This window comes from Megalobrama amblycephala, linkage group LG6, assembly GCF_018812025.1.
Source record: "Megalobrama amblycephala isolate DHTTF-2021 linkage group LG6, ASM1881202v1, whole genome shotgun sequence".
NCBI classification, from domain to species: Eukaryota; Metazoa; Chordata; class Actinopteri; order Cypriniformes; family Xenocyprididae; genus Megalobrama; species Megalobrama amblycephala.
The window spans coordinates 20,985,074-21,003,558 of NC_063049.1; the positions used below are offsets into that span (position 1 = coordinate 20,985,074).

General features: G+C 37.0%; 1 protein-coding gene across 4 annotated transcripts in view; it reads right to left on the bottom strand.

Moving 5' to 3' along the window:
- The window catches only part of raph1a (Ras association (RalGDS/AF-6) and pleckstrin homology domains 1a), a 93,157-nt gene that overhangs the window by 50,379 nt on the left and 24,293 nt on the right, over nucleotides 1-18,485 (bottom strand). For all 4 annotated transcript variants that reach the window (XM_048193315.1, XM_048193310.1, XM_048193311.1 and 1 more), the window contains exon 2: nucleotides 14,105-14,161. The gene's annotated coding sequence lies outside the window, so the exon portion shown is untranslated. The remainder of the gene's footprint in view (nucleotides 1-14,104; nucleotides 14,162-18,485) is intronic.

The following is an 18,485-nucleotide window of genomic DNA, read 5'->3' on the forward strand; positions in this document are numbered from 1 at the left end:
CAGGGAGGCTGGTGCTCAGCCAATGTCACAGTTTCTGCCCTACATATGGGAGCGATCATAGGCCGTATTCCCGCTGATCCCGCAGCACTACTATGGCACTGAGATCCTTAAGCATTATTAAAGCAGCCATTTATCTCCAAGACAGACTGAAAAACACAAAAGTATGCATGTGACTGAGTGCCACGTTGTGTTCGGGGAAAAACAGATTGAAAATGTGAAAGAAGAGACTGAAATGAAAAAAAATAGCAAGAGTCCAGTTGAAGATGTGTGATGGAAATGTTTAAGACCTCTCCAGCGGGAGCATTTCATCCAAGACTGATGGAATATGTCCTACTGAACAGGTCTGACAAACAAAGTCATGATTGCCTTTCCATTTACTGCACGAGGCCTGAATGGTTATTTCCACTACATTTTTTTTTTCACTCTCAGCAAAAGTTTACATTTGATGCCTCGTTCTTGTGAGCTCTACATTCCAGTGCATGAGATCAGCTCCAAGTCCCAATAACACACTAGATACCTAACTGCAGCGTGTCTTTAATAACATGATGTTCTTTCAGACAGTCCTATAGATTTTTGTCAAAAGCTATCAATACAGTGTCCATTTTTCATCAATGTAATAACTTGCATTTTAAGACTTAAGAAAAAAAAAATTCAATGAATCTGACTTTGAGCCTCAGTGGTCTGCTGAAAAAGCCTCCGGAAAGACTTTTGGAGGTCTCGTTCAGATCTGGCTCTATTCTAGTATGAAACATCCACTTTTCATGATCCAATCAATTCCTGATGAGCAAAACAAGTTCTGCCCTACATTTGTTTTTCAAATGAAATATTCCATTTCATTCTGAATTGGATTATTACGGATGTAAAACGAATGCCCGTGAAAGCTACCACTAAAATTCAATCAAATCAACTCTCATCTTAAACCCTGAATGGTTATTAAGAGTCTTGAAATGGAAAATGGTTGTTCAGGAAAAATATGAAAAAGCTAGTCCAGCATCAGCTTCTTCAGAACATTTCCTATGGACCACAAGCCATCTGCTGAGTGATTTTATCAAGGGCGCAAGGCTCAAATCTGGACATGGACCAAGTGTACAACCTTTTTCAATGGGTCCAATTGTGGCTATTTATATTTCATGACCAATGACACAAACAAATCAATGAACTAATGATTCGCTATCTGCTACTGATAGTCAGAGGCAGCTGGTGATGGTAGACAGGACTTTCTTATTCTAGAGGCCTTCTGATTTGGGCAAACGTTTCAGGAACTGAAAAGATTTGATCACCAAATCACTAAAATAACAGCCAGAGTAAAAATGACACTGGAAAACCACTGTAGGAAGACAGATGAGGTACATAAAACTGGCCATTGCTCTGGGCGGCTCTGAAGTCACACTCATGCCGTTATGTAACCATGCGCTGTAATTGCTGTGTTCAATTGCTGTGTAATGTACCAGCCCTGTGTAAAAACAGCAGCCAGTCTACATGACCTTTCAAAGCTAAAGACAGAATATGAAAACTGTCTAGCTCCCACCCGAGCTACACCCATCATACATCTGTCACTGGACCGCACTTTTCCATTAAATGGTTCCTTTTAATGGACACAAGTACTCAGTGTTTCTCAAGCAAATTCTGAAAAACAGTTCAAAGGGTTGTGTGATTATTCATGACTGCTATATAATAAATGGGGGATGTTTTTAAAGACCCCATGAAATCAATGTTTTGTGGCTTTTAGTCCATATGCGCTAGCTTTGAGGTCATCTATATGCGTGTACCTCTTAAAGGGTGAGAGTTCACCCAAAAAAAATGAAAAGTCTGTCATTAATTACTCACCCTCATGTCATTCCACACCTGTAAGACCGTTCATCTTCGGAACACAAATTAAGATATTTCTGATGAAATCCGAGAGGTATATGACTCCTCCATAGACAGCAATATAATCACCACTTTCAAGGTACAGAAAGGTACTAAAGACATGGTTACAACAGTCGATGTGACTGCAGTAGTTCAACCTTAATGTTATAAAGCGATGAGAATACCTTTGTGTGAACTTTATTCAACAATATCTTCTCTTCTGTGTCATTCTCGTACGCCATTTACATTCAGAGCTTCCAGGTTCAACGTCAGAACGCCGACTCATTATTGGCTGGCTCCTGCATCAGCATCACATGTATGCATCATGCTGCTCATGTGAACAGCGTAATTAATGACAGAATTCTCATTTTTGGGTGAACTAACCCAAACTCATTTTTGCCCATTTAAAGTTTAACACTTTCTATTTCAGGAAAACTAATGAACTAACTCACCAACTCACTCACTCACCAACTCACTCACCAACTCACTCACCAACTCACTCACCAACTCACTCACCAACTCACTCACCAACTCACTCACCAACTCACTCACCAACTCACTCACCAACTCACCCACCAACTCACTCACCAACTCACTCACCACTCACTCACTCACTCACTCACTCACCAACTCACTCACTCACCAACTCACTCACTCACTCACTCACCCACCAACTCACTCACCCACCAACTCACTCACTCACCAACTCATTAACTCACCAACTAACTCACCAACTCACCAACTAACTCACCAACTCACCAACTCACCAACTAACTCACCAACTCACCAACTAACTCACCAACTCACCAACTAACTCACCAACTCACCAACTCATTAACTCACCAACTCCTCATTAACTCACCAACTCATTAACTCACCAACTCATTAACTCACCAACTCATTCACTCACTCACCAACTCACTCACTCACCAACTCACTCACTCACCAACTCACTCACCCACCAACTCACTCACTAACTCACCAACTCACCAACTCACCAACTCACTCACTAACTCACCAACTCACTCACTAACTCACCAACTCACCAACTCACTCACTCACTCATTAACTCACTAACTCACTAACTCACTAACTCATTACCTTATTCACTCTCTATCAATCAATCAATCAATCAATCAATCAATCAATCAATCAATCAATCAATCAATCGCCTAGGCATTCAATATGCCCTGCTCAAACCCTTTGTTTCAATTGGAAATCTATCAACACAGGAAGAAAAACAGTCATGGGCTTTTTTAATAAATGCACACACAAGCTCAATATTTGTAAACAAAATTATGTGCCAAATAAACCAAACTCTTTAATCATACATCAGTTCAGTATGTTAATCAGGATTCAGTATAAAACAAACATATCCTCTTTGAAGATGGAGTTTTTTTTTTCCCCTAAAGAATGCACTGGATTAGATGTTTCGAAAATTAATGTCAGAGTCAAATACTATCTCAGCGGCACCACAAAGTCTCCATTGTTTATTACCTCCAGAACCAAGTCATCCAATCACAAAGCAACATCTAGAGCTCAACACAAAACCCTGTAGTGGCAAGACAGAAAGTGGAGCTGACCCCGAAGAATGTGATCAAATCAATCAATTTGTCACACAATCCATGTTAAAATGTTTTTACGCCAAGTGCAAAACCTGCGGTACAAAGCAGAAATTAGTGATGTCCCCGCTTTCACGATGAAGACATAAAGAAACCCATGTGTCAATTAATTTGGTCCAGGACTCTGACTCTTAACAAGTTGCAGGTTTAAATTAGCTGCAGACTTGCACAGACGGCACTATTTTCTACATAAAAGCAAGAATTTCAGAGCTCCTTTCCTGGAATGAAGAACACTAAATCCTCCATGCAGTTCCCTTCTTACTGCTCTCATTATTGTGAAACTATCGTCAATGTTTCCCAATATGATGCCACTGCTGATTTCCAGAGTCTGTACTAAAATAACCTTGTGAGTTAAGAGTAGGAGACGTGTATTTATTCAGTCAGATCTGCCATGCTTCTGTTGCCTGTCATTTCCACATCCCCGACCAGGATAAACAAAGAGCGTCCAATACTCTCCCTGGTCAAACGCCTCTGTGAGGCTCATGGGAGACCATGGTCCAACCTCATGAAGTCACAAACACACACGCAAATCATTTAACAGCATCTTCACACGCAACCAACAGAAACAAAAATTCTATTTGACACGAGGTTATAATTTGGTTTAAAAGACAATAGATCTATGATATTTTACAGATTATAAATGTCCATTAAGTTGGTTTGTTTGGGTGGGAGCTTGTACAAGTGGTTCATTTGCCAAGAAAAGATGATAACAATGACAAGAGGACGATCCTTTCAAACAGAAGCTATGGAGAGATGAAAAGAGGCTGTTTCCCGTGTCTCCACAAGCAGGATGCAGGTCATTAATCAATGGTGTGTGTGTGTGTAGGAGGGCAATACTGTTGATTTGTAGTCTCAATTGCCTATTTTTGCCAGTACCAAGAACAATTTTACTTCACCAGAAAATCAATACAATAAGAGGATTTTTACAATGAGAAATGTGTTCCTAATGCTTCAAATCATGGGGAAAAAAGACAAAGAAAAAAAAAGGAAATATGCATATATATTTAATTAAATGTAAATTCATGGTATCAGACAAACAAAAAAGTGAAAGATGAGGAATAACTAAATTATATTTTAACTGCACACAAAGCATCTTTGTTTATGGTGGTGGGGTTGACTTCCAATTATTTTTCATGTAACTGAGTCATACTGTACCTAATTTTTTAATATAAGGACACACACACACACACACACACACACACACACACACACACACACACACACACACACACACACACACACACACACACATACCCCGTTCAAACGTTTTAGATCGGTAAGATTTTTTTTTTTTTTTTTTTTGGTCTCTTCTGCTCACCAAGGCTGCATTTATTTAATCAAAATACAGAAAAACAGTAATATTGTGAAATATTTTTACTATTTAAAATAAAATAATTTAAAATAAGTGTTGGTAAAGCTGAATTTTCAGCATCATTACTCAAGTATTCAGTGTCACATGATCCTTCAGAAATCATTCCAATATGCTGATTTGCTGCTCAAGAGACACTTACTATTATCAATGTTGAAAACAGTTGTGTATAATTGTTTCTCAGGATTCTTTGGTGAACAGAAAGAGAATAGCATTTGGCATAGAAAGCTTTTGTAACATTATAAATGTGTTTACTGCCACTTTTGATCAATTTAATGCATCCTTGCTGAATAAAAGTATTAATTTCTTTAATTTCTTTCCAAAAAAAAAAAATCTTACCCCAAACTTTTGAACGTTAGTGTGTAATGTTACAAAAGCTTTCTATTTCAGATAAATGTATGAATGTAATAAATGTAATTTTAGTTTTTATATATAGATTTTGTTGTGTTTTTTTCCCCCAATTTGCACATTCATATTCATGATCCTATTCATTTTTAATCATTGTTCCGCCCCATGATCTCACCTAGGGACCCACAAACCCATGGGCAGCACCTATTCTAATCAATATTCACAACTACAACTACCCTTATAACAGAAAAAGTTCACTATCAATCCCATCTTATTGAAATGAATACAAATCCTGCGAAACAAATGGTGTAGACACTAAATATGGGAATCCACTGGACTGGGGACGGTTTGTGGTGTCTGGCCCTAGAACAGCTGCCTGCCCATGACCAAATTAAACACTGGAACCAAAGCTAGGCAAAGTATTCCAACCATTTGTCTCGTCAATCACGTGGTCAGTTCACATTAGCGAGAGAGAGCTCCAGGTTAAGAGGAGGAGGAAAAAGAAAAGGCATGGAATCAAAAGAAGGATTCAAAGGTCCTAACATCCTGCAACAGAGTGACAAAGCATCACTAATGTCATCATTCACGCACAACTGAGTGCTATAAACGCGGGACGTGCATAGAGACTCCCTTCGCGGGCTTGGCAACACACACAATGGGACAGTCTTCACACACAGTTCTGCCAATTAGAAGCAGGAGGGGAAAGAGCAGAGGATCCAAGACAAACTCCAAATTAACAAATTAGTTTGCAGATTAGCCTTTCTGCAACCTCGATACAGAGAGGTTAGATGCACACGCAAGCTCAGTTCAGTTCAACTCATCTGACTGATCACCACTTGCTGAAATCACAGCCAAAAACACCAAGTACGATTTTTAGAGAGGATGCAAACCGAAATATTAAATGCAAATCCTACTTTGTGCAAGCATTATGCAAGACAAGCAGCCTCAAAGGCCTACGCTCATGTCTAGAAGCCCCTTTATACATCTCAAGGCCCAGAAGGGTGTGGCGTCTGCCAACGACACATATTGGCAATTCCCCAGACATCACAACCAGCACAGATGCTCCAGTTTTCCAATCCCAGCTGCACAGTAACAGGGTCACACCTGATAATGCACAAGAAATACAAAACAAGTGCTTCAAATCTTGCCATACAGAATCACAGGAAGTTATCCTCTAGGTTAACTAGCTAAAAAGTCACAAATTGTCCAACACAAAGTGAAGCAGGAGCCATACCAAAACCATAGCTAAGCCTCTCGAATGTCAAGGCCATATATTTAACCTCTGGGATACGGCTAAGGCATAAACTCTAGCTGGGATAAAAGGGGGCAACACTGTCTGCCTTGGGGCACTTTGAGAAATGAGGGGCCCTAATTCAGTTATGGTACAGAGACAGATCAGAGGCCGTCTTGCTGATGCTACCATTAAATTTAATGAGTAAGGAGAAAGAGGGGTTTCTGCAGTGGACAGTGAATAAAATTATAGATGACAATTCTGGTGCAGGACAGTCCAGCTGAGACTCCATTTACACACAGCAGGGGGGATTGTGTTCATCCACAGAGACATAATGCGCCACACTATGAATCAATACTGTTGCCCATTCTCTTTTCAAGTAAACCCACAGGCCTTGAACACGGGCCAGGCTGGCAGAAGTGCCTGTGTTCACATCACGATGACCTGCAGTTCATCGACAGCAATGCTGAGCCTCATTTTTAGTTCATGCAAACATGACCCAGAGCTGGTCAGAACTGTTTTCAAATGTAGATCACTTGCCATGCTACACTGCACACATTTAATACAGTTAAAGGATTTGCTGCAAGAAAGCATCCGGAACAATTGTATACATATGTGTAAATGTATACATTTATTTGGACAAAAAGTATAATATAATATAATATAATATAATATAATATAATATAATATAATATAATATAATATAATATAATATAATATAATATAATATAATATAATATAATATAATATAATATAATATAATATAATATAATATAATATAATATAATATAATATAACACAATCACTGCTATTAGCCACTTTGGCAGGTTGAATTTTATATACAATATATACATTTTTTCAATTGTAGTCTTTTAAAAAGGCATCTGAAATAATAAACTAAGTGCAATGTAGTGTTGTCAAAAAATATTGATGTTTTGATACATATTGATACTGAAATATCTGAAATGCTTCCAATACTCATTTTCCGCAGAATAGATACACGATACCAGCTGCTCTTTCTTGCTCTCTCATCTCTCCAACTGTGAATTGACATACAAACCCGCCTCCTCTCACTCACTCGTTTCATTTGAATATTGTTGGTGTTACAGGGCTTGAATTTTGGCTTGTGATTGCACGTATTGCGCATCATTTACTAATTTCCGCGGATTTTGTGCTTACACCCAGAGTGCGCGAACATAAAGCTGCCTCTCAGTACTAAATTTAGTTGTTTTTCACAGATTATTGCGCTTAAATATAGTCAAATACACACAAAATAATGTCAAAATGCCAGTCTTGGCGAGTATTCGTGTAAACACTGTCAGTTATGCTTTAATGCATGTGTAACAGTATAATGGATCCGTGAGTCAGGTCTTAAAGTGTTATAATAGTTATAAATCCATTTAAATGTTATAAAAGTGTTATAAATCCATTCCATATTGACCTTTGAACCTGGAGCTGTTCTAGCCACCATTCGACTGTAAAATGAAGGAGGGAGATGACTGCTGCGCTGACGGACAGAACGAGCAGAGCTCCTCCCTCTCTCTGTCTTCAAAGTAAGCACCGTCTTTGCACTCTCTCCACCTCACACATAATAATCTAAATCAACTGACACAATGCTAAAAGTTCGTAAGACCGAATCCATGTTTCACGAGGCGCATTCGGAGAATGTTTTTCCTGAATAACCGCTGGGTGTGAATAGTGCTCAAAAGAACGTCACCTCATCTTCTCTGACAGGCGCGCTGCACGTGCAGCTGACATAAACCACACTTTCAGTAAACAAAAATAAAATCTTATCCAGTGGTGAAGTGTTTTCTGTGTTGACAAATCTTTTGCGATGTCCTAATAACAGTCGCGATTTGCATGCAACGCGTCAACGTCCGCTAATGTCCAGATCGCGACCCTAATGACTCATTTGAACAGATTCATTTTTAAGAAACATGACAACAACTGATCTGTCCACACGGTCTATAATGAATCATTTACTCGAACAACTCTGAAATTAGAACATGAGCTCGCTTACCCCATTTAGCAAGAGTGTTTAGTAAAATTAGCCTTAATAATCTACAATATTTTCAGGTTATTTAAATGACAATGTGTAGTAAATTAGGCCTACCTATAAAATCAGTTAGTTTAGACTGGAGTGAGGTGAAACCAGAAAAAAGCAAGTTGTTGTTAGCTAGGTGCATTGAATTCTATATGGTAGAAAATTATATTACTAGTTAATATAACTTCTAATTGCTACTTTTTTATACTTTTCAGGTTTAGCAAAAAAACATCTTCTCTTACAAAGCTATAAAATCACTTTTTTTTTTTTTTTTTGCAAAGAGGGCAAGAAAGAATTACAGTGAGAGTGACGGGTACTTTATTGTCAGTATCGGGCTCACAGATCACGTGGGTAGGGCATTTTTTTAGTGTTTGTGTGGATGACCATGTCTGTCACCACCGAAGACCATTTTTGACCCAGGAAAAACCCTGCATTGAATCATTTGAATTGAAATATTTAATACTTTCACAGCAAAAATTATGTATGCGATTAATTTAGATTAATTAATCACAGAGTATGTAATTAATTAGATTAAATTTTTTAATAGATTGACAGCCCTAAATATAATATAATATAATATAATATAATATAATATAATATAATATAATATAATATAATATAATATAATATAATACAATATAATATAATATAATATTAAGTATGATTTCTAAAGGATCATGCGTCACTGAAAACTGGAGTAATGATGTTGAAAATTCAGCTTTGCATCACAGGAATAAATTACATTTTAAAATACATAAAAACAATAAACAGTTATTTTAAATTGTAATAATATTTCAGAACTGTATTGCTGTTATACTGTATTTTTGATCAGCTTTTGAAAGCAGAAGAGACCTTTCCAAGACATTTAAAAAAAAAAAAAAATCTTACCAACCCCAACAATTTGAACGGTTATAACGTAATATAATATAATGGAAGGCAGGAGACATTGAGTTGGTAGATAAAAGCACACCGCAATCCTCCATTACGTGCTTTCCTGTGGGTGTGCTGACATCATTCCATCACTTCCTGTACCCACTTGCTCTTTTCTTATCTCCAAGAATCCAGTACAATCAAAGCAGTCAGTCTGTATGGTGTTGAAAGGTCAAGGTGGAACAGAATTCAGTAGAATAAGTCAGCTAAGGTCAACACCACTTCAGGATCTACATTTGAAAGAGCTCTTGAGTCAGTCAAAGGCCATTCTTCCAAACAAAAACAAAGATCCTGGTTTGTACATGTTATGAATAGATCGAAAATATCACACCCTCTCCAGAGAGCTGCATAATAACAGACATAAAAACTGGCCCTTGAAAATGAAACATTTGGATAGACTGACCACAATTTAGCCTAGAGATCCTGGAGATCCTACATTGTTTCAGGCTTTAGTGCCCCATATATGGCACTGTCCATGACAAGAGTACAAAACAGAAACTATTTTTCAACAATGGGTTTGTCAAAAGTGAAAATGAATGTTCATCAATCTCAGGAAGTCAAACTAAATAGCTTTTTTTTTTCCTATTTTATTTGATGTTTGCAGTTTTTGCTACCCTGTTACTAAATCTAAGCATGAAACAATGATTTGAAGGATTTAGTTAATTTATAGTAAAATGTTAAACAAAATATATAAAATAAAATAAAACTTTATGCAACAATAATGGATAAAATACAGTATATTTTCTACAATAATTATATAAAAATGATGACACTGTTGATTTTAACTGTTAAATGAACAAAGAAAAGACTTCTTAAGATGGGGGGGGGGGGTGACAATTTTAAGAGGTTCCATTAAATTTGATGTTAATTGTGAATTTGTGTTCATCTTAATATTAAATATTTAATCTAAAATATCTAAGATCTCATTCCAAAGTATTCATGTATTTAAAAAAAATCAGGTAACACTTTACAAGATTTTATTTGTTAACATTAGTTAATGCATTAACTATCATGAACTAACAGTGAACAATACATTTTTACAGCATTTATTAACCTTTGCTAATGTTAGTTAATAAAAAAATGCATAAATGCTTTCCCAGTGCATTAACTAATGTTATCAAATACAACTTTTGATTTTTAAAACATATTAGTAAGATTAAAATTAGTGAGATTAACATTAACTAATTGTAATAAATACTGTAAAAGTATTGTTCTTTGTTAGTTCATGTTAACTAATGTAGTAAATGAAACCTTATTGTAAAGTAATTCTGTATCCGTATTATGGAAAGAGCCAGATAGAAGAAGTCGCCTGCAACAGGCCTGGGCGATCCACGCGACTGGGTTGTGCCGGCGTTAGGTAGCAGCTGAACTCAAGAGCTGCTATACAGACGCCAAAAACAGCACACAGTGGGACGGTCCGGCTGCCCGGGAGCAGCACATACTTTCAGATTCTATTTCCATCTAAACCTAAACAATTAGAAAGGCAACACCTTTGCACAGGCTGTGTGGAAAGCTGCTTCTTCAGCGTCTGGGGAACTAAAAACATCTCAGCTTTTCTTCAAGGCTACCGACACTGATTTCGTACTCCTCTGACGGCCTTTACTAGTGAGTTACAAAAAAAATATTATTATAATAATATTAAAAAATATCTTTCTACAGTATGAAAAAGTGCAGTTTAACTATGCCTGACAATTTTACAAAGTAAGTATGATACATCTTGTTCCTCAGACAACTGGTCTAGACACCTAATGCAGAGCCAAAACTCCAACACTCTTTGCCTTCACCTCACTGATGGGGAAAACGACACTTTGTGTAATTATTGTCCTGGGAAACATGAGACTGTAAAGTGTTTGCTCGTGCAGTGGTGGGGCCCCAGGGGCCTAAGTGGGTCCTCTCCCACTGTCCCCTCTCATTAGACCAGAGCTAAAGCAGGCACTCTGAGGAGATGACCACACTTCTGCAACTCCCTCCGAGACCAGACATGAAGAGGCACCGAGTGAGAGGGTGGATGGAGGAAAGCAGCACTGAGGTTTCCTCGAGGCGGGGTTCGAGGGGTTAATGATAGCGTGTGGAATGTGCGGCAGGTCTCAGACCTGATAACAGGGCAGACGACACACAGGGATGTAATTCAGGAACATCAGAGTCCCAGAGGAGAGACTGTGTCTACTGTTTCCATACATCCCCACATGCTTTCACTTTTCAAATGGAATTACCAATGCAGACAGACTCTGTGGCAAGCACACAGGAGGATCCGAGGCTTAAAGCGGCGTTATTTGAGATTTAGCTAACTTCTGGGAGGTTTAAAGGGTTGAATCTGTCCACGGACGTTATGTTCCTTTCAAAACACGCATCACATGTCTATGGAAATATTCCGAGTGTTTTTAAAAAGTACAAGGAATGTTTAAAGAAAAGGCCAGTCACACACGTGGGATGAGATCATAACTTTGTAAAGTTCGTTGTTACAACCCGATTTTCAAGAAAAGTTGGATTGTTGCGATTAATGAATGATTTTATTTGTTTTTTGCTTTTTTATTTTTGCCCTCATAGTTCACTGACAAGGTTTATACTGTAAATATGCTTGACTATTAAAGGTGGGATATTTTTTCCTATTGAAATTTTCTCACTTTTGGCAGTTATTTTATCTATGGTGCATAATATTTCTTCCAGATTTCTGCTTGTTGTAAATCAGATACAGATAAATTAGTATAGTACCAGTACATTTATTTAAATGCATTAAAGGTGCAATATGTAATATTTTTGCAGTAAAATATCCAAAAACCACTAGGCCAGTGTTATATATTTTGTTCACTTGAGTACTTACAATATCCCAAATGTTTACAACTATTTGTAAATCGTGAGAAAATTGCAATTTTAACCAAGGCTCCAAGGCTTTATTTTTAGTAACAGTAATACAGCATTTTCTCCATCATACAATACGTTTTAAAATTAACTGCACGCCATTTATCAACACAAACCATCCAGTATTTAATATGATATTCTAAAATCGATCTATCTTACTGCAGTGTGTCTCAAACAAGTGTCTCACAGCAGCCACCGAACGAATGCACAGAGTAACGTTATAACATTTTCAACACTCTCAAATGTATCTAATATGATAAACAGAGCTGTGTTACCTCATACTCATGACCAGAGAAGCAGCGCTGGCGACTGCGGCATAATAAATTGCGCTGCTCATGAGGCGTGTGTTGCGCAATCGCTCCAGCGCCTCGTTCAGCTCTCACAACACTCGGTCCTGCTCTGCTTCATACTACAGTAACGTTAATAATCGCATCCATGAACATGATTTCTTCCCGACTCCAATCCCTATTCTTTTGCACCGTCGGTTGAGGTGGAGACCACATGTCCCAAGATTCTGCTCTAAAACGTGGCGTCATCAAGCTACGCCTTTGTTTTGAATAGGCCTCTAGTGACCTCTAGCGGACAGAATTATTACATATTGTGCCTTTAATAAGAGCGACTGTGTGTATGAATTACTCATAACGTCTCTCTATTAATTGTGAAGCTGTGGGTTGTAAGTAGTTTCTTCATAAGTAGAAAAATATATGCTATAACTTTTGAGTTTCTAAGCTACTTTAGTGATAAATCACAGGACAGCGTTGACGAGTTTCTGCACTCCTCTCTGTGTGTGTGATCTTCACGTTTTGTGCAGCTACTGATTGTATGAGTTTTCGTGTGCCACAATGCATCAGCGCAGTAGCTCAATATAATGATACACATCCGACGGTCTAAAATCGCTTGAATGTTCAAACTGGCAAGGCTCAAAACACATACAATTCACAAACTTTTGTGAGGACGCAAGCGAAAGTGATCTCACTTCGGGGCTCGCGCGCCGTCTGACTCGGCGTTTGAATTCATCTCCGTGTTACTTCCATGCCACTGACTGGACGTGGTGGAGTCACGTGACTACACACGCGGTAGTATGTTTTTAAGGGGAAAGTATTAACAGGATTTTTTAAAAAACGACATAACCGCTATTGTATTTTGTAAATATAAACAAATTTTGATGGCTGTAACACTCTCCAAAAAAGTTGGGATACAGGCAAAATAAAAAGATTATGGAAGATTATAAAGATTATAAAATGTCCCAACTTTTCTGGAAATGGGGTTGTACTTCTGATTCAAAAAGAAAATGTAAGTTAAAGATCAAGTGTGTCATTTCTTCACCACTAATGCCATCAAATGAAATTGTAATGGTTTATGATTTTCAGGGAAATCAATGATGTTATTATGCATGCATCTTAAAGTTATGATAACATGATGGCTGTTTTATTTTTTTTATTTCTAAAAAAAAAAAAAAAAAATATAACACAAACTAAAATAGTTTAAAATGCTGTAAATTTAGGCAGCATGAACAGGGATGAAACATGGAAAACGGCATGAAAATATGGATTTTCATTTGAGTAATATTATATATATATATATATATATATATATATATATATATATATATATTTATTAATATAATATATATATTTAATATATATTTATTTATTTATTTATTTTATTATATATATTTTTTTATTCTGATAACCACAGATTAATAGTGCATCCTTACAGCAGTCCATCACCTGAGCTGGATTATATGTAACATTTAAACATTACACACATTTATAAATTGTAAAAGAATTTTGGCAAACAAACAAAATCATTTAAACAGTCAGCTGCTTTTAGTGCTGGCATGAGAAGCTTACCTTTGGTTCTGTGGCAGTGCCAAGCTGATTTCTGAAGGGAAAAGGTCCTCAATCAATCTGTGAAACAGAAAAGACTAATTAATTTGTATTCTTAATTAATTATAAAGTTGCCATGGCCCTCATTTAGATCAAAACGAGAACTACAAACCATTCAACTTTAACCATCAGATCTGCAGGTTAAGAATACATTATGCGGCTGCTGTACCTGGCGTGACAATGCAGTCCTGGCAACATTGAAAAGTCAAAGGGAAGGATTGATGCTGCCAACATTAATAAGCAATCTGATATGACCACAAAGGACTGGCAAAAAGGTTGTTTAATGCAACATGGCGCTAGTGGTCATGACAGGACCTGAGCTGAAAATGCTTCAATATTACAACCCCAAGATTCAATTAATGCATAATGCACATATAATGCAAGCACAGTAGTTCTTGTACCAAGATAAAAGCTCTGACAGAATAATATTTCAAGTAATTTGAAAGCAACTGATTGATCACTTTAAAGTCTCCAAGTCTATGAGACCGCAAGAAGATGATGTTGACATGGGAATGATTTCAAACATGTCATTAACTGTTTTCAACATCAGGATTTAAGTAAACCTATGTATTCCACTGTATGTATAAGGGAAATATTATATTTAAGATGACAAATGATTTAGATATAATAGTTTTAATAGAACAAATGTTTACTGTAGTCTCCCAAATAAAGGGATAGTTTAATCAACCTTATGCTATCCACGATATATATGACTTTCTTTCTTCAGATAAACACAAACGAAGACTAATTATTGTCCCTCTATCTAAAATGGCTTTAAACAAAATATTTCTCATTTTTGTAAAAATATTATACATTTAGTTTGTTTTATTGTGCAATGTTAAAGAGAGAGATCGCCCAAAAATGAAAATTATCTCATTGTTAACTCACACATGACTTTCTTTCTTTAGATAAACACAAATATTACACAAATACACAAAATACTAATGTTTTAATTTTTTAAACTATGAATCAATGCTTATGGTCTACTTTCACACGAGCGTTCATGAGAGGGACGTTGTGACACGTGGCTTAAGTGTATTGTTTTGCTTCAGAAGACATTCAAAAAGACATGGCTTTTCAAGCGTCAACCAAGCGATAGCCATTCAATGGATTCACAGAGTTATTATTTTCCTACAAATCTTAGTTTGTGTTTATCTATAAAGAAAGAAAGTCATGTGTGAGTAAACAATGAAAATTTTCATTTTTGGGTGATCTCCCCCTTTAACTTCGTGCAATAACACAAGACTAAATGTATAATAATTTTACAAAAATTTTATAAAAATTCATTTTAGATAGAGGGATGATAATTAGTTTGACCAACGTTTTTACTAATTTACAAAAACAAAGATGAAAATAACTTAGCTATTTAAATGAATAATAAAAAATAAATAAAAATAACCCAATATGTCAAAATAAATAGATAAATAAGATTTATTGTAGAGTAGACTAATGCTTACTTTGTCAAAAAGCATAAAAAAATTCAATGTGGCATGTCATTATTTGACACTTTAAATATAGAGGAACATATAAGTTATATAGGAAGTATTGCATTTCACACTGCAGGACACTGCTGTCATTGCTTGGCATTTCATGTCAACGACCCAATTACAGTAAGTAGGGCTGAGAAGCTAAGGCACAGACTGTATACAACACCTTAGATATGTTTAAAAAAATCCTGCATACTCCCTATAAGGTATACCAATGAATAAATATTATCAAATACTAATAACACATTAATGGTGCAAGAACCTTCCTAAAAGGCAATTGTTACCATTAGATTAGCTTTAGTGCCTTACATGAAGTTGAGTCAAATCTACACCACTCCACACTATAAATAAACAGTCAAGCGTAGTAGTGTGTGTGGGTCAGTGGGTTAGGCTATTTTTACATAGAGAGTGGGGCTAAAATGCTTTGATACACTCTCACACACCCTTCTTCATGTCTGCTACACAGCTGTTCACTAGACAACTGTGCTGGTGGTACTAAAAAAGACTAGCTGCCTCAGTTAACTTCACTCATCTTCCAAAAATAAACCCTAAACATAATTACACATGCCTTAAAAACAAACCAAATCACAAGTTAAGCAAATCGAAACCACTCACCAATTCACAAACACACTTTCTGAGCACCCAGTGAAGAAAATCACAACCATTTGCAATTCAAATTCAAGGATCAGCTCTCTGAGGCAGGAAGCCACATAAAGCCTAATGTTATGAGCTTGTTACATCTCATTCATACTGATGGGAAGAGAAACAAAAGAGTGATTATCACTGTGACCTCCTCCACCGGTGGCCCGCATCCTTCTGTCCATGCAGACGAAAACTAATACACTTCCCTTTTCTAATGATTAACAGGTGAGCAAGAGAGAGATATGATGATGCTGGGAGGACAAGAGCTGCAGAGCACCATGCATAACGCAGCGCTGCAGTACGCAGTTGTAGGTTGCCGGTATGATGGCACAGGGATGCAGGGTTGTGCCGCAAGACATCAGAGAGGAGCAACTGAGCTGTCATACAGCATCAACGCAAGCAGTGACCACACACTGACCTAATACTGCCACACCATTTACACACGACCGCACTAGTGAAAGGATGTTGTGCCATTTAGGCTGGTTTCATTCTGAAAAAGAGAAAGATATGCTCATGCTTTTGACATAACTAGCTATTTTTCCAGTGAGTACAAGAGTAACGCTATACAACACATCTTTAAAGGTGCTAAAGAGGATCTTTTCGTCGACTGAGAAACCATGAGTTTTTGAAATGAGCGAGTGCGTAAGAACAACCCCCCTCCTTCACAACTCATTTCAAGGGAACGCCTCCCAAAACTCGTGCACGAGTATTAGAACACGAGTTTTTACCACCGGCATTCGCTGTGTCGTGTTAGTGGATTCATCATGTCGGACTCATAATCTGCAGTTGTTACTCCTGTCTCCTGACAAAAACATTGCATGCGGCGCCTGTGGAGTGTGGAAAGTTACTGGAGAGCGCAGCCGCGCTCGTCTCTCACAAGGAACGTCATGGCAGTGACTGACAAGCCAGAGGGCCAATCGTTTACGCGATGATGGTGTAAACGATTGGCTGATGTTTTTAAGGCCCTACCTCGTGCACAGATGATGTATATTAATATTATTCCTTTCAGTGCACCTAATAAATAGTCTTTTATCAGTTAGTAAAGACAGTTTCAAGTAATATTGCAAAAATGTATAAAACAAAACATCCTCTTTAGCACCTTTAATGTAGCGCTGCACGATTCTGGATAAAGTGAAAATCATGATTTTTTTTTTTTTTGTTTTTTTGTTTCAAACATAGATCACGATTCTCCCACGATTCTGAACATACAACTAAACAAAGCAACAATTTACTAGAGTTTCTGACAAATGTTAATTGCTGTTAATTGTCTATTTAAAATGTTTTATGAATCTGAATAAATAAAAAAAATCAGTTTTAATGAATGATTCAATGGCTCACTCATTAATACTAGGGCTGAGACAATACATCGATTCTCAATTCTCGATACAATGATTCTGGATATGTTCTCTCTTGAAACGATTCTGAGCTTAGTTTTTAACAGCAGATGGCGCTCTAGGCTAGGTTTTAACTGCACACTCAAATGCTCATGAAGAAGAGCGCTCGTGCGTTCGGCTGAGTCATGTGAATGATTAAATATACTTGCACCTCGGCTCAGAATGCTTTTATGATTAATGTAAACACAGCCCACTGCGAACATCCTTGTAATTCGCTTCAACCTTTTCTAACTTTATGAATGATTATATTGGGTTTAAGTTATGCATGTAAAGGAACTGGAAACAAGCAAAGTACGACTGTTTCTAAAGCATGTAGTGCCATCTGCTGTTAAAAACTAAGCTAAGAATTGATTCGAGAGAGAATTGCGATACATAGGAAAATATCAGAATCTCTCTAGATTCGAATCGAGAATCTATGTATTGTCCCAGCCCTAATAAATACCTCACTTGTTTCATTACTGGATGAACTAGCATTTTTGAACAAATCTCTTGAATAAATGATTCAATGACAAATAAATATTTTAACAGTCGCTTGTCGCCACCTGGTGGCGTAACAATGTAATTGATACAATTGTTATTTGAAATGCCAAGTTACATTCAAAAGGTGATTTACCTTTGATCGCTTCTGTAGATATCAGTGTTTAGCCTATATCTAAACTATACATTTTATCCCAGTGCTTCTGTGATATGAAAATTTGTAACAGAAATAATGATACTGTATGGTAGAGCTGCACGATTAATCGTAAAAAGATCGCAATCTCGATTCAAGCACCCACGCAATCTTACTTTATTAAAGACAATGATTCGCCCGCGTCTTTTAAA